This window comes from Bubalus kerabau, chromosome 3, assembly GCF_029407905.1.
Source record: "Bubalus kerabau isolate K-KA32 ecotype Philippines breed swamp buffalo chromosome 3, PCC_UOA_SB_1v2, whole genome shotgun sequence".
Classification (NCBI taxonomy): domain Eukaryota; kingdom Metazoa; phylum Chordata; class Mammalia; order Artiodactyla; family Bovidae; genus Bubalus; species Bubalus kerabau.
The window spans coordinates 50732379-50753703 of NC_073626.1; positions in this window are offsets into that span (position 1 = coordinate 50732379).

The following is a 21325-nucleotide window of genomic DNA, read 5'->3' on the forward strand; positions in this document are numbered from 1 at the left end:
TCAGAGTCCATAAGACTGTTCTATACATCAGTGTCTCTTTTGCTGTCTCGTACACAGGGTTATTGTTACCATCTTTCTAAATTCCATATATATGCGTTAGTATACTGTATTGGTGTTTTTCTTTCTGGCTTACTTCACTCTGTATAATAGGCTCCAGTTTCATCCATCTCATTAGAACTGATTCAAATGTATTCTTTTTAATGGCTGAGCAATACTCCATTGTGTATATGTACCATAGCTTTCTTATCCATTCATCTGCTGATGGACATCTAGGTTGCTTCCATGTCCTGGCTATTATAAACAGTGAAATAAATGATCCAATCAAAAAATGGGCCAAAGAACTAAATAGACATTTCTCCAAAGAAGACATACAGATGCTAACAAACACATGAAAAGATGCTCAACATCACTCATTATCAGAGAAATGCAAATCAAAACCACTATGAGGTACCATTTCACACCAGTCAGAATGACTGTGATCCAAAAGTCTACAAGTAATAAATGCTGGAGAGGGTGTGGAGAAAAGTGAACCCTCTTACACTGTTGGTGGGAATGCAAACTAGTACAGCCACTATGGAGAACAGTGTGGAGATTCCTTAAAAAACTGGAAATAGAACTGCCTTATGATCCAGCAATCCCACTGCTGGGCATACACACTGAGGAAACCAGAAGGGAAAGAGACACGTGTACCCCAGTGTTCATCGCAGCACTGTTTATGATACTATATTTAAATGCTAGAATGAAATCTTAAACATTAATGATATGCTTGTTGGAACATAAAATGTAATATCACTTCAGTAAATTAGACGGTGAAATTCATCAGTTTGAGTTTATAAACAATATATTCATCCAAATGTAAACTGACAGACAAATTGGCCAATGAAAAGCTTATTAAGTGTCAAAACCAGAGTTAAGAAAAACCTGAAAACCTATAATCAAATTCAGAAAGGACTGTTTCAAAATTGTATTTCTTAGTTCTACACATAATTTTACATATACTAACATATACATAAATATATACATATAAATTTTAAAATTACTATTTTATTTATTTTTTGATTTATTTATTTTAATTGTAGGCTAATTACTTTACAATATTGTATTGGTTTTGCCATACATCAACATGAATCTGCCACGTGTGTACACGTGTTCCCCATCCTGAACCCCCTTCCCACCTCTCTCCCCATACCATCCCTCTGGGTCATCCCAATACAGTATACTAACGCATATATATGGAATTTAGAAAGATGGTAATGATAACTCTGTATGCAAGGCAGCAAAAGAGACACAGATGTATAAAATTACTATTTTAAAATAACCCTTCTTAAAATAAGGATGTGTATGAAATGTGTGGGTATAAGATGAAAACTCAAAGGCCTCTGATATCTATAATAAATCCAAGCCCTTGAAAATACCATCACTGGCAATTTTGGGAGATATTTTTATAAGTTTTCTATGGATATACATATGTTTGTACATACGAAACAAAAACACAGACTCAGTTGCACAAATTCATGTAGACAAATAGGATTCTGTACTACATGCCATTCTGTCACATTTGTCAATAATTAACAACTTCTTAGGAAGACAGATTACAGAACACATCTGTGGGAAGAGAGCAAAAGATGGTGTGTTCATGCTCTCTCACCCCATGTTTTGTAAATAATGACTATGTAACAACTGAGATCATTTGTAGCACTGTACATGTGCATCACAAGGTGCTCGCTTGGTCATGGGTTGTGTGTGGTATGCATATATGAGCTCCACCTAAAGAACTGATGGGATTATTGCTGTTTCATGGCTGTGTCCATTGGATCAGCCATGAGAGGAGAGAATACAGTGTATCTACTGCTATGGCTGCTGCATTAGCCAGGAGAGAATAAATGTGTCTGTAGTTCCTATGGCTCCTCGAGTCTTCTTCCAGCCTCTTAGCTTGTGCCTTGCCTATCCTGTGTTCGTGAACAGTGAGGCAATTGGCATCACAAACAGGATGATGAGCATTACAACATCCTATGAGAATCCATCTAGATCTCTTAACTTACTTTTTAATAAATTACTAATTTATTTCATATAGTTCTGAAGATAGTTCTCACAGGTTATAACAGTCTGCCCTTGACTCAAAACACGTTATTTGTCACATGCAAAGTATATTCATTCCTTCCCATCAGCCCTAGAAATCTTATTTTACTCTAGTGAAGTTCAAAATCTCATCTAAGTATCATCTAAACTAGATATGAGTGAAACCCAAGGTTCAGATCATCCTGAGAGAAATACCTCTTGTTTGTCTTAAACAAATTGTTTGACAGATATTGTCCCAGTAAAAAAAAAAAAAAAAAAAAAAAAAGGCATTTATTCAGGATCAACTGAGAATTCCATTTCAAGGTCTGCAACCACAGGAGTCATGTGCAAGTTCCCTCACAGCAAAGACAAGTGAATGCTTTTATAAAGGCTCTCCTTAATTTTAATGGCAGCTTTGTATGAATGTGCCATACCCTCTTCCCCTTGTCACTACAGGGCCTGTATCCTGCCTCCCCTGTTACATCTCAAATATCTCCTCCTCAGAGTCCTTCCTTGGCCAGCCTGTCTAATAAAAGCCACCAGTTTCCCCTGTCGTGCTCCTAAATTTTGTTTTCTTCATAGTATATATTACAATCTGATATGTACATAAATGTATTTACTTGTTACTCATTTGTTTTCCATGATCCCTGTTATTGTATGTTTTTATCTTGTTCACTTTGGATTATAAAGTTTGCCTGTAATAACTAAACTTGGCTTATTTTTGTTGTTGTTCAGTCACTAAGTCATGTCTGACTCTTTGCAACCTCATGAACTGCAGCACACCAGGCTCCCCTGTCTTTCACTATCTCCCAGAGTTTGTTCACATTCATGTCCATTGAGTCGGTGACGCTATCTAACCATCTCATCCTTTGCCATCCTCTTCTCCTTTTGCCTTCTTTCCCAGAATAAGGGTCTGTTCCAATGAGTCAGCTCTTCTCATCAGGTGGCCTGGCATATGAGGCAATAATTGCTTACTGAGTAAGTGACCAAATGGGATTACACTTAATACTGGAATTAGCATTTTTATTATTTCTATAATTCAAACATATGTGTAAAAAATCCCCAGGAATTAATTGGGTGGATTAAAGGACATGCACATTTTTAAATGGTGATAAATGTTGCCGTTTGAAATTCATGTCAATGTGCACTCTCACCAACAGCATGTGAGAGGGGTTATTTCTCAGTACCTTGGATAAAACTCATCATTATCAAACAACTTAATATCTGCCTATTGGATAAATAAAAAAATGGTATCTCATGGTTATTTATATTTATGTTTCCATTTCATCTATTATGAAACTTACACATTTTTCCATATATTTATTTATTTTTCTGTGACTTTCAAGTAAACATACTTTGACCATTTATCTTTTGAGTTCTTAGTCTTTTTCTTTTTTTCAGAAATTTGCAAAAGCTGCTCATGCATTGAATAAATTCTCTCTTAGTTAACCATGTGAATTAATTTTACCAGGTTTTTTTTTCTTTTGAATGTTCCTATAATTCTTTTCCCATACATCTATTTAAAATTTATATATGCAAACATATCAATAGCTCCTAAGCTATTTTCTGTGTTTTGTTTTAAATTATTTTATTAGGGTCAAACCAGATCCTAAGATTATCAAACAAAAATGATACATATTTTTAGGTATATGAACAAATCCAGTCATATCTAGGAATAAAATAAAATAGAATTCATAAATGTGAAGATGCAAACTAAAAAAAAATGAGATGTGAATAATAAGCTCTTGAAGGAATAATTCAAAATAATACTTAAAACAGTCCTGGGATTTTTGAGAGTGGTTTAGAATTAAGAGAATGAAATTTAGTAGTGTTTAAAATTTAAGGTTTTTTTTTTTTTTTTTTTTTCCACAAGTAAAGTTAGGTAATCAGCAGGTACAAAATTTTTAAGTTTACTGTTTCCTGGAGAGAAACCTAGGAAGAAAAATAGAACTTAAAAACCTGAGAGAGAGAGAGAGAGAAACAAACAAACAGACTGAGAAGTCATGGGGTTTAGAAATGGCACAGCTATTGTACTCAGTATAATTTTGAGCAAGGAGCTTATTCATATCCTTAAATAAAATAAAACAAAAAGTCCCTCAGTCATGTCTGACTCTTTGCAAACCCATGGACTGTAGCCCACCAGGCTCGGTGGAATTCCTCTCTCCATGGAATTCTCCAGGAAAGAATACTGGAGTGAATAGCCATTCCCTTCTACAGGAGATCTTCCCAACCTAGGAATCTAACCTGGGTCTTCTGCCTTGAAGGCAGAGTGTTTACCATTTAAGCCACCAAGGAACCTAACTGTATCCTTAGTTAATCCACAAAGGATTCACATGGCTTGTAAAAACATAACTACCAAAATATTAAAGCATAAATAAAATATTAGAACCAGGGAAATATAAATTAGAATATGAGAAACAGATCAAGGTGGAAATGAGAACACAGATGAGCAGACATAAAATCCAAAATGGTTCCACAGTTGAAACATAAATTTGTATCTAATATCCAAAAGTGTCATAACAAAAAAAAAAAAAAGAAAAAGAAATGTTAGTTTTGTAGTTTTCATTATCTACAAAGAGAAAACGTCCAGACCTTTAGAAGTAAAACTATCTCTAAACTGAATTTTGAAAGCTACAGTAATAAAACAGTATGCTACTGGCTTTGTGCCAGTACAGACACATGTATCAGTGGAACAGGATAAAAAGCCCAGGAATAAGCCCATACACTTATGGTCAATTAATCTATGACTCAAAAAACCAAGAATAGACAATGGAAAAATTCCAGTCTTTTCAATACATGGTGTTGGGAAAACTGCAGAGCTACATGTAAAAGAATAAAGCAAACATATCCTCATACCATATGCAAAAATAAATTCAAAATGGATTAGAGAATTAAACATAAGATATGAAACCATAAAACTCAGAAGAAAGCTCAGGCAATAAGTTCTTTGATATTAGTCTTAGCAATATTTTTTTCTTCAGGCAAGGGAAACAAGCATAAATAAACAAATGGGATATAATTAAACTTAAAAATCTTTTGCACAGTGAAGGAAACCAACAACACAATGAAAAGACAACCTAATGAATGAGAGTAGATATCTGTCAATACATGGTTTATATCTGAAATTTATAAAGAGCACACACAATTCAACATCAAAAAGAAACACACAACCCAATTTTTTTTTTTAAATGGGCAAAGGACCTAGATATTAAAAAAAAAAAAAAAAAAGACATACAGATGGCCGGTTGACACAGGAATGGATACTTAACATCACTAATCATCAGGGAAATTCAAATCAAAACCACACTGAAATATCACTTTAAACCTATCAGGCTGACTGTAGTAAAAAAAGACAAGTAATATTAAGTGCTGGTGAATATGTGGATAAAAAGAAACCCTAGTGAGCTGTTGGTAGGAATATAAACTGTTGTAGTCAATATTGGAAACAATATGGAGGGTTCTCAAAAATTTAAAATAGAGCTACCAGATGATCTAGCACTGCTGGGCATTTAACTGGAGAAAATGAAAACACTGATTCTAAAAGATATGTGATGTCTGTTGTAGCATTATTCACAATAGAGAAAACACAGAAATAATCTAAGCATCCATCAGCAGATGAATGGATAAAGAAGATGTGGTACATATATATACATATATAGTGGAATATTACTCAGAACAGAGAAGGCTGGTGTACTGTAGTCCACAGGGTTGCAAAGAGTTGGACATGACTGAGTGACTGAAAAACAACTCAGACATAAAAAATAGTGATACCTTGCCATTTTAAATAATACAGATGGACCTAGAGGTTATTATGCTAAGTGAAATGAGGCAGACAGAGAAAGACAAATACCATATGATTTTTCTTACATTGGGAATCTAAAAAGCAAAACAAATGAAGAAACATAACAAAACGGAAACAGACTCATAGATACAGAGAACAAACAGATGGTTGCATTGGGGACAGGGAGATGGATGGATGAAAGAAATGAAAAAGATTAAGAAGTACAAAGTGAAACTGAAAGTGTTAGTGGCTCAGTCATGTCTGACACTTTGTTACACTATGTACTATAGCTCACCAGTCTACTCTGTCCATGGAATTCTCCAAGCAGGGATACTGGAGTGAATAGCCATTCCATTCTCCAGTAGATCTTCCTGACCCAAGGATCAAACTCAGTTCTCTGGTGTTACAGGCAGATTCTTTACCATCTTAGCCACCAGGGAAGCCCAAGAGGTACAAACTTCCAGTTGTAAAATAAATAGGTCATGAAGATGTAATATGCAGCACAGAGAATATAGTCAATAATGTTGTAATACCTTTGTATGGTGATAGATGCTATCTAGCCTCACAGTGGTGATTATTTTTAATGTATAAAAATATTGAATCAGTATGCTGCACATATGAATTTACATAAGATTGTAAGCCAGTCATACTTTAATTTTAAAATAAGTAATTTTTAAAATTAAAATAATTAAAACTTTTTCTAGTAAATATGAAACATGCGGTTTTTGACTTGAAGCTTAAATTTGTAACGTGAGTCACACATGAGGTTGCCACCAACATTAATTTAAGAATTTAGCTCTATAACTGTGAGATGGCATGTGACCTCCCACATTGCTCAGCTGATCATTAGTTCATGTTTTACTTTATTCCTGACAGGTGGCTGACCATGGCTGCCAGCTTGGAGTTTAGACAGAACTGGAAGAACAAGAAAGTCTTGCTTACAAAATGGAATTTAAACTGACTCTGAAAAATGTGTAAAAGCTGTCAAGGTTAAAGAATGGGAAAGATGATTATTGCTCTGTAAAATTATAAAATGAAGACAATTTCAATACACATTCAGTTCAGTTCAGTTCAGTTGCTCAGTCATGTCTGACCCTTTGCAGCCTCATGGACTGCAGAATTCCAGGCTTCCCTGTCCTGAGCTTGCTCAAACTCATGTCCACTGAGTTGGTGAGGCCATCCAACCATCTCATCCTCTGTCTTCCCCTTATTCTCCTGCCTTCAATCTTTCCCAGGATCAGGGTCTTATCAAATGAGTCAGCTCTTTGCATCAGGTGGCCAAAGTATTGGAGTTTCAGCTTGAGCATCAGTCCTTCCAATGAAAATTCTGGACTGATTTCCTTTACAATTCACTGGTTTAACCAATACAGTATATTAATACATATATATGGAATTTAGAAAGATGGTAACAATGACCCTATATGCAAGACAGCAAAAGAGACACAGATGTAGTCTTTTGGACTCTGTGGGAGAAAGCAAGGGTGGGATGATTTGAGAGAATAACATTGAAACATGTATATTATCATATGTGAAATAGATCACCAGTCCAGGTTAGATGCATGAGACAGGGTGCTCAGGGCTGGTGCACTGGGATAAACCTGAGGGATGGGATGGGGAGGGAAGTGGGGGGGGGGGGTTCAGGATGGGGAACACATGTACATCCATGGCTTATTCCTGTCAATGAATGGCAAAAACCACTACAATATTGTAATTAGCCTCCATTTGAAATAAATTAATTAATTAAAAAAACCAAACAAACAAACAAATATAGAATTGGCTGGTTTGATCTTCTTGCAGTCCAAGGGACTCTCAAGGGTCTTCTCCAACACCACAGTTCAAAAACATCAGTTCTTCAGCTCTCAGCTTTCTTTATAGTCCAACTCTCACATCCATACATGACTACTAGAAAAACCATAGCTTTGACTAGATGGACCTTTGTCGGCAAAGTAATGCCTCTGCTTTTTTATATGCTGTCTAGGTTGGCCATCACTTTTCTTCCAAGGAACAAGTTTCTTTGCTGTAGTCATCATCTGCAGTGATTTTGGAGCCCAAGAAAGTAAATTCAATATAGATTGAAATAACACAAAGTCAAATAGGTTCTTATTTGGATCCAATAGGTACAATTAGGGTTTTCTATAAGTTTTCTTACATTCAATAGATCCATAATATTTCCTAGATATCTTGGATAAATTGAATTTATATATTTGAATACAAACTTGCAACATATACAATTCTACTTATACAGAAGTCTCTTTATTTTGGTTGTTCTTCCTGTGAAGATATTTAGTTGCTGATAGTGAAGATCCTGAACCCGAGATACAGGAGGCCTTGTGGAAACTCTGCCAGGTCACTGATTTCATGTCCTTCACTGCAGTTGTGAATTCTTGAAATTATCTTTATTAAATTGTTGATTGTTTCCCATATAAGTCATAATTACTAAAGGCAGAAATTAACAATGGTGCCCAGCATTCCTTAATATATGTATGCTGACTAAACAGATGGATTCAGAGATTCGTGATATAAATTTAAGTAGAAAAAGTGTCAAACATGACTTAGTGTTTTGCCAAAAGTTTTCACATTTGTCTCAGGTTCAAAGGATCCATTAACAAAATAAACCACTCAGTTCAGTTCAGTTCAATCGCTCAGTGGTGTCCGACTCTTTGTGACCACATGAACTGAAGCATGCCAGACTTCTCTGTCCATCACCAATTCCTGGAGTTATCCAAACTCAAGTCCACTGAGTCAGTGATACCATCCAATGATCTCATCCTCTGTCATACCGTTCTCCTGCTGCCTTCAATCTTTCCCAACATCACGGTCTTTTCAAATGAGTCAGCTTTTTGTATCAGGTGGCCAAAATATTGGAGTTTCAGCTTCAACATCAGTCCTTCCAATGAACACCGAGGACTGATTTCCTTAAGGATGGACCAGTTGGATCTCCTTGCAGTCCAAGGGACTCTCAAGAGTCTTCTCCAACACCACAGTAAAAAGTATCAATTCTTTGGCACTCAGCTTTCTTTATTGTACAACTCTCACATCCATACATGACTACAGGAAAGACCATAGCCTTGACTAGATGGACCTTTGTTGACAAAGTAATGTTTCTGCTTTCTAATATACTGTCTAGGTTGTCATAACTTTTCTTCCAAGGAGTAAGCATCTTTTAATTTCATGGCTGCAATGCCCATCTGTAGTGATTTTGGAGTTCAGAAACATAAAGTCAACCAATGTTTCCACTGTTTCCTCATCTATTTCCAATGATGTGATGCGACTGGATGCCATGATCTTCGTTTTCTGAATGATGAGCTTTAAGCCAACATTTTCACTCTCCTCTTTCACTGTCATCAAGAGACTCATTAATTCTTTTTCATTCTCTGCGATAATGGTGGTGTCATCTGCATATCTGAGGTTATTGATATTCCTCCCGGCAATCTTGATTCCAGCTTGTGCTTCTTCCAGTCCAGGGTTTCTCATGATGTACTTTGCATATAAGCTAAATAAGCAGGGTAACAATATACAGCCTTGACATACTCCTTTTCCTATTTGGAACCAGTCTGTTGTTCCATGTCCCGTTCTAACTGTTGCTTCCTGACCTGCATATAGGTTTCTCAAGAGGCAGGTCAGGTGGTCTGGTATTCCCATCTCTTTCAGAATGTTCCACAATTTATTGTGATCCACACAGTAAAAAGCTTTGGCATAGTCAATAAAACAGGAATAGATGTTTTTCTGGAACTCTCTTGCTTTTTCGATGATCCAGTGGATGTTGGCAATTTTATCTCTGGTTCCTCTGCCTTTTCTAAAACCAGCTTGAACATCTGGAAGTTCACAGCTCACATATTGCTGAAGCCTGACTTGGAGAATTTTGAGCCTTACTTTACTAGCGTGTGAGATGAGTGCAATTATGTGGTAGTTTGAACATTCTTTGGCATTGTCTTTCTTTGGGATTGGAATGAAAACTGACCTTTCCAGTCCTGTGGCCACTGCTGAGTTTTCCAAAATATGCTAGCATGTTGAGTGCAGCACTGTCACGCCATCCCGTTTTAGGATTTGAAATAGCTCAACTGGAATTTCATCACCTCCACTAGCTTTGTTTATAGTGATGTTTCCTAAGGCCTACCTGACTTCTCTAGGTGAGTGATCACACCATCGTGATTATCTGGGTTATGAAGATCTTTTTTACATAGTTCTTCTGTGTATTCTTGCCACCTCTTCATAATATCTTTTGCTTCTGTTAGGTCCGTACCATTTCTGCCCTTTATTGAGCCCATCTTTGCATGAAATGGTCCCTTGGTATCTCCAATTTTCTTGATGAGATCTCTAGTCTTTCCTATTCTATTTTTCCTTATTTCTTTGCATTGATCACTGAGGAAGGCTTTCTTATCTCTCCTTACTATTCTTTGAAACTCATTATAAAAAAATAAATAATACTAATATTCATTAGAAAATTATCCAGCTTGCTTTCATTATACTAACATTAAAAGATGGTGAAATAGAAACAGCAGAGGATATATCATCAAATTGGATTTTGACCAGCTTTCATATTCAAAATAGCACTGGGAATTCCCTTGAGAGAGCACAACTAAAGTCCTCATAGGGAAAAGATCCCAGGCAGTATGTTCACTCTGTGGGTGAGACTTCAGAAATTGCAGTTATGTTTCTCAGGTATCATCCATGGATGATCATCATTCTGAGGGCACTCACAGTCAGGGGAGTCTCCAGACAGATTAGAAGTAAGGTTAGATGCCTGCTCTGGTTTGTCTCTGAAGCCTAAATAAGACTATTTATTTAACTTTCCTAACCTCAGATATGCAGATGACACCACCCTTATGGCAGAAAGTGAAGAGGAACTAAAAAGCCCCTTGATGAAAGTGAAAGAGGAGAGTGAAAAAGTTGGCTTAAAGCTCAACATTCAGAAAACGAAGATCATGGCATCTTGTCCAATCACTTCAAGGCAAATAGATGGGGAAACAGTGTCAGACTGCATTTTTGGGGGGCTCCAAAATCATTGCAGATGATGACTGCAGCCATGAAATTAAAAGACACTTATTCCTTGGAAGGAGGGTTATGACCAACCTAGATAGCATATTCAAAAACAGAGACATTACTTTGCCAACAAAGGTCTGTCTAGTCAAGGCTATGGTTTTTGCAGTACTCATGTATGGATGTGAGAGTTGGACTCTGAAGAAAGCTTAGCACCAAAGAATCGATGCTTTTGAACTGTTGTGTTGAAGAAGACTCTTGAGAGTCCCTTGGACTGCAAGGAGATCCAATCAGTCCATTCTAAAGGAGATCAGTCCTGGGTATTCATTGGAAGGACTGATGCTAAAGCTGAAACTCCAATACTTTGGCCACCTCATGCAAAGTGTTGACTCATTGGAAAAGACTCTGATGCTGGGAGAGATTGGGGGCAGGAGGAGAAGGGGACGACAGAGGATGAGATGGCTGGATGGCATCACCAACTCGATGGACATGAGTTTGAGTGAACTCCGGGAGTTGGTGATGGATAGGGAAGCCTGGCGAGAAGGCAATGCCTCCCACTCCAGTACTCTTACCTGGAAAATCCCATGGATGGAGGAGCCTTGTAGGCTGAAGTCCATGGGGTAGCCAAGATTCTGACACGACTGAGTGACTTCACTTTCACTTTTCACTTTCATGCATTGAAGGAAATGGCAACCCACTCCAGTGTTCTTGCCTGGAGAATCCCAGGGATGGGGGAGCCTGGTGAGCTGCTGTCTATGGGGTCGTCAGAGTCAGACACGACTGAAGTGACTTAGCAGCAGCAGCAGGGAAGCCTGGCATGCTGCAGCTCATGGAGTCGCAAAGAGTCAGACACGACTGAGCAACTGAACTGAACTGAACACTTTTTTATGGTTGCTTCCCATAGTTGCAATATCATTGACATGAACTTTCTAAAACTGAAGTATAGTTAACTTCCAATGTTATATTTGCTTTAGGTATGAAAGTAAGTGAAAGTAAAAGTTAAAGTCCCTCAATCATGTCTGACTCCTTGCGACCTCTTGGACTATACAGTCCTTGGAATTCTCTAGGCCAGAGTACTGAAGTGGGCAGCCTTTCCCTTCTCCAGGTGGTCCTCCCAACCCAGGGATCAAACCCATGTTTCCTGCATTGCAGGTGTATTCTTTACCAGCTGAGCCACAAGAGAAGACCAAGAACACTGGAGAGGTTAGCCTATCCATTACCTAGGAGAACTTCCGAACCCAGGAATTGAACTGTGGTCTCCTGCATTGCAGGCAGATTCTTAACCAACTGAGCAATCAGGGAAGCCCACTGTTTTTGGTATACAGATAGTAATTTTATATATTTATGCATTTTACTCCATATAAAATTATTAGAAAATATTGGCTGCATTCCCTGTGCTACATATTTTTGTCTATGTACATCATTGTAATTTTACACCTAGTAGTTTATACTGCTTAATTTCCTTTACTTACTTTTCTCCTTGCCTTCCTACTCTTCCCTCTGATAATTGGTAGTTTGTTCTTTTTGTCTATGAGTCAGTTTCTGCTTTGTTATTATTTGCTTGTATGCTTTATTTTTCAAATTCCACATGTAAGTGAAAACATACCATATTTGCCTTTCTCTGACTTATTTCACAAACATAATAACCTCCAGAATCATCCATGTTGTCCCAAATAGCAAAATTGTATTTTTTATAACTGAGTAATACTCCATTGTTGTGTATGTGTGTGTATGTGTGTGTGTGTGTGTGTATGTATGTGTGCAACATCTTCTTTATTCATTGGTCTGTTGATGGACATTAAAGTTATTTCCATTTCTTTGCTATTGTAAATAATGATGCAATGAACATTGTGTTACATATATATTTTCAAATGAATGTTTTTATTTCTGTAAATATCAGCAGTGGTATTTATTGTTTGTTGTAACTAGGACTTCTAATACTTTGTTAAATATCAATGGTGTGAATTGGGCATCCTTGTCTTTGTTCTGATCTTACAGGAGAAGCTTACAGCTTTATACCACTGAATATTTTGTTAACTATAGATTTTCCATAAATGGCCTTTATTATGCTGAATATGCTAAATATGACCCCTCTACAAAAACTGTGTTTAGAATTTTTGTTACAAATGTATGTCAAATGCTGTCAAATGCTTTTCAACGTCTATTGTGATTTTTATACTTTGATTTGTCAATATAGTGTGTGTTTCCTGTTGATTGATTTGTGAATATGCCAACATCTTTCCATCCCTATAATAAATGTCACTTTATCAAGATGTATGATCTTTCTTTTATATTTTTGACTTTGGTAATAATATTTTGTTGAGGATTTCTGCATCTTTGTTCATTAGGGATGTTGGTATGTAATTTTCTTTCTTTCTTTTACTTTTTTTTTTAGTGTCTTTACCTCATTTTGGTATCAGTGTAATGCTGACCTCATAGAATGAGCTTAGAAATGTTACATTTTGATTCTTTGGAATAATTTCAAAAGGATAAGTATTAACTCTTGTTTAAATATTTGGTAGAATTCCCTTGCAAAAAGCAAAGGAGAAAAGGAAAGATATAAGCATCTGAATGCAGAGTTCCAAAGAATAGCAAGAAGAGATAAGAAAGCCTTCCTCAGCAATCAATGCAAATAAATAGTGGAAAACAACAAAATGGGAAAGACTAGAGATCTCTTCAAGAAAATTAGAGATACCAAGGGAACATTTCATGCAAAGACAGGCTCGATAAAAGACAGAAATTGTATGGACCTAACAGAAGCAGAAGATATTAAGAAGAGGTGGCAAGAATACACAGAACTGTACAAAGAAGAGCTTCATGACCCAGATAATCACGATGATGTGATCACTGACCTAGAGCCAGACATCCTGGAATGTGAAGTCAAGTAGGCCTTAGAAAGCATCACTACGAACACAGCTAGTGGAGGTAATGGAATTCCAGTTGAGCTATTTCAAATCCTGAAAGATGATGCTGTGAAAGTGCTGCACTCAATAGGCCAGCAAATTTGGAAAACTCATCAGTGGCCACAGAACTGGAAAAGGTCCGTTTTCATTCCAATCCCAAAGAAAGGCAATGCCAAAGAATGCTCAAACTACTGCACAGTTGCACTCATCTCACACGCTAGTAAAGTAATCCTCAAAATTGTCCAAGCCAGGCTTCAGCAATACATGAACCATGAACTTCCTGATGTTCAAGCTGGTTTTAGAAAAGGCAGAGGAACCAGAGATCAAATTGCCAACATCCACTGGATCATTGAAAAAGCAAGAGAGTTCCAGAAAAACATCTATTTCTGCTTTATAGACTATTCCAAAGCCTTTGACTGTGTGGATCACAATAAACTGTGGAAAATTCTGAAAGAGATGGGAATACCAGAACACCTGACCTGCCTCTTGAGAAACCTGTATGCAGGTCAGGAAGCAACAGTTAGAGCTGGACATGGAACAACAGACTGGTTCCAAATAGGAAAAGGAGTTCATCAAGGCTGAATATTGTCACCCTACTTATTTAACTTATATGCAGAGTACACCATGAGAAACTCTGGACTGAATGAAGCACAAGCTGGAATCAAGATTGCCGGGAGTAATATCAATAACCTCAGATATGCAGATGACACCACCTTTATGGCAGAAAGTGAAGAGGAACTAAAAAGCTTCTTGATGAAAGTGAAAGTGGAGACTGAAAAAGTTGGCTTGAAGCTCAACATTCAGAAAACGAAGATCATGGCATCCAGTCCCATCACTTCATGGGAAATAGATGGGGAAACAGTGTCAGACTTTATTTTTCTGGGCTCCAAAATCACTGCAGATGGTGACTGCAGCCATGAAATTAAAAGACGCTTACTCCTTGGAAGGAAAGTTATGACCAACCTAGATAGCATATTCAAAAGCAGAGACATTACTTTGCCAACAAAGGTCTGTCTACTCAAGGCTATGGTTTTTCCTGTGGTCATGTATGGATGTGAGAGTTGGACTGTGAAGAAGGCTGAGTGCTGAAGAATTGATGCTTTTGAACTGTGGTGTTGGAGAAGACTCTTAAGAGTCCCTTGGACTGCAAGGAGATCCAACCAGTCCATTCTGAAAGAGATCAGCCCTGAGATTTCTTTGGAAGGAATGATGCTAAAGCTGAAACTCCAGTACTTTGGCCACCTCATGCGAAGAGTTAATTCATTGGAAAAGACTCTGATGCTGGGAGGGATTGGGGGCAGGAGGAGAATGGGACGACAGAGGATGAGATGGCTGGATGGCATCACTGACTCGATGGACGTGCGTCTGAATGAACTCCCGGTGTTAGTGATGGACAGGGAGGCCTGGCATGCTGTAATTCATGGGGTCACAAAGAGTCGGACACAACTGAGTGACTGAACTGAACTGAGAATTCCCTTGTGAAGCTTTCTGGTCTACAATTTTCGTTGGGAATTTTAAAATTATTGATACAAGTTCAGTACTAGCAAAAAGTCTGAACTTTTCTGCATTTGTTCCTGATTTAGTCTTGGAAGTTTGCATCTTGCTAGTGGTTTATCCATTTCTTCTAAGTGTTCCAGTTTGTTGACATATAACAGCTTGCAAGATTCTCTTATGACTGTATTTTTGAGATATTGGTTGTAATTTCTATTCCATGGTTAGTATCACTTGAGCATTTCTTTCTTTCTTTTTTTTTTTTTTTTGGTCTCATTTATTTCTGCTCTGATCTTTGTAATTTCTAAGCTCCTGCTGACTTGGGGCTTTGTTTGTTCTTCTAAATCCTTTCTATGGAAAATTAGATTGTTTATTTAAGATTTATTTAGTGATTTTGTATCACTATAAACTTCCCTCTTAGAACTGCTTTTGCTGTGTCCCATAAATTTTGGAAAGTTTTGTTTCTACTTTTATTTACATCAATATATTTTCTGATTTCTTCTTTGCTTTCTTCATTGACTCATTGGCTATTTAGTTAAAAAAAAAAATTAGCTCCTATGTACTTCTGGGTTTTGAAGGTTTTTTTTTTCTTTTTTTTTCTCTCTCTCTTAATTGATTTCTAGCCTCGGGCGGGGGGGGGGGGGGAATGCTTGATATGACTTCAATTGTCTTAGTTACTGAAACTTGTCTTGTGGCATAGTATGTGGTCTATCCTGGCGAAAGTTTCATGTACACTTGAAAATAATGTGTATTCTACTGGATGGAATCTTCTGTAGTTGTCTATTAGGTGCATCCAGTCTAATGTGTCATTAGACAAAGTTTACTTTTTGATTTTATGTCTAGATGACCTAACATTGATATAAGTGGGGTGTTAGCCCCTACTATTTTCACATTACTTTAAATTTCTCCCTTTATGTCTGTTTATATTTGGTTCATGTGCTCTTCATTACATATATATATATTCTTACAAATGTTATATCCTTTCTGTGGATTGACCCTGTTATTATATAATGTCCTCTTGTTTTTTTGCTTTATTTTAAGTTATATTTTGTCTGATGTAAGTATTAAAATTGAGCTTTCTTTTCATTTATATTTGCATGGAATATCTTTTTCTATCTCCTCACTTTCAGTCTGTGTGTATCCTTATATCTGAAGTGTCTTGTAGACAGTGTATGAACAGTCTTGTGATTTTTAAATACATTCAGCCAATCTTTTATCTTTTGATTGGAGAATTTTGTCCATTTACATTTTTCTTAGTGTTGATTATTTTATTATTTTTATTATATGTATTTTATTGAAGTAAAGTTGACTTAAACATTTTTTCAGGTACACAGCAGGGTGATTCAATTATACATATGAACATATGCTATTTTTCAGATTTTTCCAGTATACCTTATTATAAGATACTGACAAGATATAGTATAAAAGATACAGTAAACCTTTGTAGCACATCTATTTTTTATTAGAAATCTAGAATTCTATCATACTAAGTCACATAAATGAAATCCAAAAATGTTGTAAATGTTTTAGTAAGGCAAAAGTTCATAAGTTTTCTAAAATGCATATATATATATATATTACATGCAATTTACATATATGCATCCAAAAGCTTTTCTACAATGATTGATAAAGGTTTGTGAGAAAATGAAGAAAAGAAGAAGAAGAGACGGAGAAATTGGAAAACATAATCTGAATGAAATGGAAACACTTAATATGAAATAGAAAAAGTGAAACAAACTAAAAGTAAAGGATCATCATATAGTCCAGCTGTTTTTAAACACAGCTGGTCATTAGAAACATATCTGGAGGTTTGAAGTAAAATAAGTAATAACTGGGCATTTATAGTTTTCAAAAAGTTTCAAGATAACACCGATATGCACCTGGATTTTAAAAAGTGACTACAAGGTTTTCTATTAAATGGAAGTTTTGATGACATACAATTCTATTATTTTTCTGTTGACCAATCATTTTACAGTGGTATTAAGTAATAGCTACATAATCACAATAGTAAAAGATGTTTATCAATTTTCACAATCAATAACCAGACAAAAAAATAAAAGATAATTAAAATTGAAAACCAAAATGCAAACATTATTAACCTAACAATATAAAATAATTAGATACAGTTTGCAGAGTCAAACTGTATCTAGTGATGTGGTAAGTGGCAGTGGATACAGGTATACGTTTTCATCTGCCCAGCCAGTCTATGTCTTTTGGTTGATGCATTTAATCCATTTACATTTAAGGTAATTATTGCTATGTATGATCTTATTACCATTTTTTAAATCATTTTGGGCTTATTTTCTGTAGGCTGGTCTTTTCTTTCGCTTGTCTTTCCTATCTAAAGAAGTTTCTTTAGCATTTGTTGTAAAGCTGGTTTGGTGATGTTGAATTCTCTTAACTTTTGCTTGTCTGGAAATCTTTTGATTTCTCCATCGAATCTGAATGAGAGCTTTCCTGAAGTAAGGTATTTTTGGTTGCAGTTTCTTCTCTTTCATCACTTTAAATCTATCATGCCATTACCTTCTGGCTTGTAGAGTTTCTGTTGAGAAATCAGCTGAGAGATTATGGGAGTTCCCTTACACGTTATTTGTTGTTTTCCCCTTGTTGATTTTAATATTTTATTTTTAGCTTTGTCTTTCATTTTTGTCAGTTTGATTACTATGTGTCTCAGTGTGTTCCTCCATTGGTTTATCCTTCTTGGAACTCTCTGTGCTTCTCGGGCTTGGTTGATTATTTCCCTTTCCCATGTTAGGGAAGTTTTCAGCTGTTATCTCTTAATATTTTCTCAGGTCCTTTCTTGATATTTTCTCATTCTGGGCCCCCTATAAAGAGAATGTTGGAACATTTAATGTTGTCCCAGAGGTCTTTTACTCTATCTTCATTTTTTTTTCCCCCATTGTTTTTTCTATAGTCTGTTGTGTGGCCATGATTTCCACCATTCTGCCCTCCAGTTCATTTATTCATTCTTATGTCTAAGTTATTATCCTATTGGTCCCTTCTAGTGTATTATTCATCTCTGTTTTTTAATATAAATTTATTTATTTTAATTGGAGGCTAATTACTTTACAATATTGTATTGGTTTTTCCATATATCAACATGAATCTGTCATGGGTGTACACGTGTTCCCCATCCTGAACCCCTCTCCCATCTCCTTCCCCATACCATCCCTCTGGGTCACCCAGTGCACCAGCCCTGAGCATCCTGTATCACGCATTGAATCTGGACTGGTGATTCGTTTCACATATGATATTATATATGTTTCAATGGAATTCTCCTAAATCATCCCACCCTCACCCTCTCCCACAGAGTCCAAAAGACTGTTCTATACATCTCTGTCTCTTTTGCTGTCTCACAAACAGGGTTATCATTACCATCTTTCTAAATTCCATATATATGCAATATATGCATTAGTATACTGTATTGGTGTTTTTCTTTCTGGCTTACTTCACTCTGTATAATAGGCTCCAGTTTCATCCACCTCATTAGAACTGATTCAAATGTATTCTTTTTAATGGCTGAGTAATACTCCACTGTGTATAGGTACCACTGCTTTCTTATCCATTCATCTGCTGATGGACATCTAGGTTGCTTCCATGTCCTGGCTATTATAAACAGTGCTGTGATGAACATTGGGGTAGCCATGTCTCTTTCAATTATGGTTTCCTCAGTGTGTATGCCCAGCACTGGGATTGCTGGGTCGTATGGCAGTTCTATTTCCAGGTTTTTTTTTTTTTTTTTTTTTTTAAGGAATCTCCATGCTGTTCTCCATAGTGGCTGTACCAGTTTGCATTGTCACCAACAGTGTAAAAGGGTTCTCTTTTCTCCACACCCTCTCCAGCATTTTTGCTTGTAGACTTTTGGATAGCAGACATTCTGACTGGCATGAAATGGTACCTCATTGTGGTTTTGATTTGCATTTCTCTGATAATGAGTGATGTTGAGCACATTTTCATGTGTTTGTTAGCCAACTGTATGTCTTCTTTGGATAAATTTCTGTTTAGTTCTTTGACCCATTTTTTGATGGGGTAGTTTATTTTTCTGGAACTGAGCTGCAGGAGTTGCTTGTATATTTTTGAGATTAGTTGTTTGTCAGTTGCTTCATTTGCTATTATTTTCTCCCATTCTGAAGGCTGTCTTTTTACATTTCTTATATGTTCCTTTGTTGTGCAGAAGCTTTTAAGGTTAATTAGGTCCCATTTGTTTATTTTTGCTTTTATTTCCAATATTCTGGAAGGTGGGTCATAGAGGATCCTGCTGTGATTTATGTCAGAGAGTGTTTTGCCTATGTACTCCTGTAGGAGTTGTATAGTTTTTGGTCTTACGTTTAGATCTTTAATCCATTTGAGTTTATTTTTGTGTATGGTGTTATAATGTGTACTAGTTTCATTCTTTTACAAGTGGTTGACCAGTTTTCGCAGCACCCCTTGTTAAAGAGATTGTCTTTTCTCTATTGTATATTCTTGCCTCATTTGTCAAAGATAAGGTGTCCATAGGTGCATGGGTTTATCTCTGGGCTTTCTATTTTGTTCCATTGATACATATTTCTGTCTTTGTGCCAGTACCATACTGTCCTGATGACTGTGGCTTTGTAGTAAAGCCTGAGGTCAGGCAGGTTGATTCTTCCAGTTCCATTCTTCTTTCTCAAGATTGCTTTGGCTATTTGAGTTTTTTTGTATTTCCATACAAATTGTGAAGTTATTTGTTCTAGCTCTGTGAAAAATACTGTTGGTAGCTTGATAGGGATTGCATTGAATCTATAGATTGCTTTGGGTGGTATACTCATTTTCACTATATTGATTCTTCCGATCCATGAACATGGTATATTTCTCCATCTATTAGATTCCTCTTTGATTTCTCTCACCAGTGTTTTATAGTTTTTTATATATAGGTCTTTCATTTCCTTAAGTAGATATATTCCTAAGTATTTTATTCTTTTTATTGCAATGGTGAATGGAATTGTTTCCTTAATTTCTCTTTCTATTTTCTCATTTTTAGTGTATAGGAATGCAAGGGATTTCTGTGTGTTGATTTTATATCCTGAAACTTTACTATATTCATTGATTAGCTCTAGTAATTTTCTGGTGAAGTCTTTAGGGTTTTCTATGTAGAGGATCATGTGATCTGCAAACAGTGAGAGTTTTACTTCTTCTTTTCCAATCTGGATTCCTTTAATTTCTTTTTCTGCTCTGATTGCTGTGGCCAAAACTTCCAAAACTATGTTGAATAGTAGTGGTGAAAATGGGCACCCTTGTCTTGTTTCTGACTTTAGGGAAAATGCTTTCAATTTTTCACCATTGAGGATAATGTTTGCTGTGGGTTTGTCATATATAGCTTTTATTATGTTGAGGTATGTTCCTTCTATTCCTCCTTTCTGGAGAGTTTTTATCATAAATGGATTTGAATTTTGTTAAAGGCTTTCTCTGCATCTATTGAGATAATCATATGGCTTTTGTTGTTCAATTTGTTAATATGGTATATTACATTGATTGATTTGTGGATATTGAAGAATCCTTGCATCCATGGAATAAAGCCCACTTGGTCATGGTGTATGATCTTTTTAATGTGTTGTTGGATTCTGATTGCTAGAATTTTGTTAAGGATTTTTGCATCTATCCATCTGTGGTATTGGCCTGTAGTTTTCTTTTCTTTTTTTTGGTGTGGCATCTTTGTCAGGTTTTGGTATTAGGTGGATGGTGGCCTCATAGAATGAGTTAGGAAGTTTACCTTCTTCTGCAATTTTCTGGAAGACTTTGAGCAGGATAGGTGTTAACTCTTCTCTTAATTTTTAGTAGAATTCAGCTGTGAAGCCGTCTGGACCTGGACTTTTGTTTGCTGGAAGATTTCTGATTACAGTTTCAATTTCTATGCTTGTGATGGGTCTGTTAAGATTTTCTATTTCTTCCTGGTTCCATTTTGGAAAGTTGTACTTTACTAAGAGTTTGTCCATTTCTTCCAAGTTGTCCATTTTATTGGCATATAATTGCTGATAGTAGTCTCATAATGGTAACCCAGTCCAGTATTCTTGCCTGGAGAATCCCATGGACGGAGAAGCCTGGTATGCTATAGTCCACAGGATCACAAAGAGTCAGACACGACTGAATGACTTCA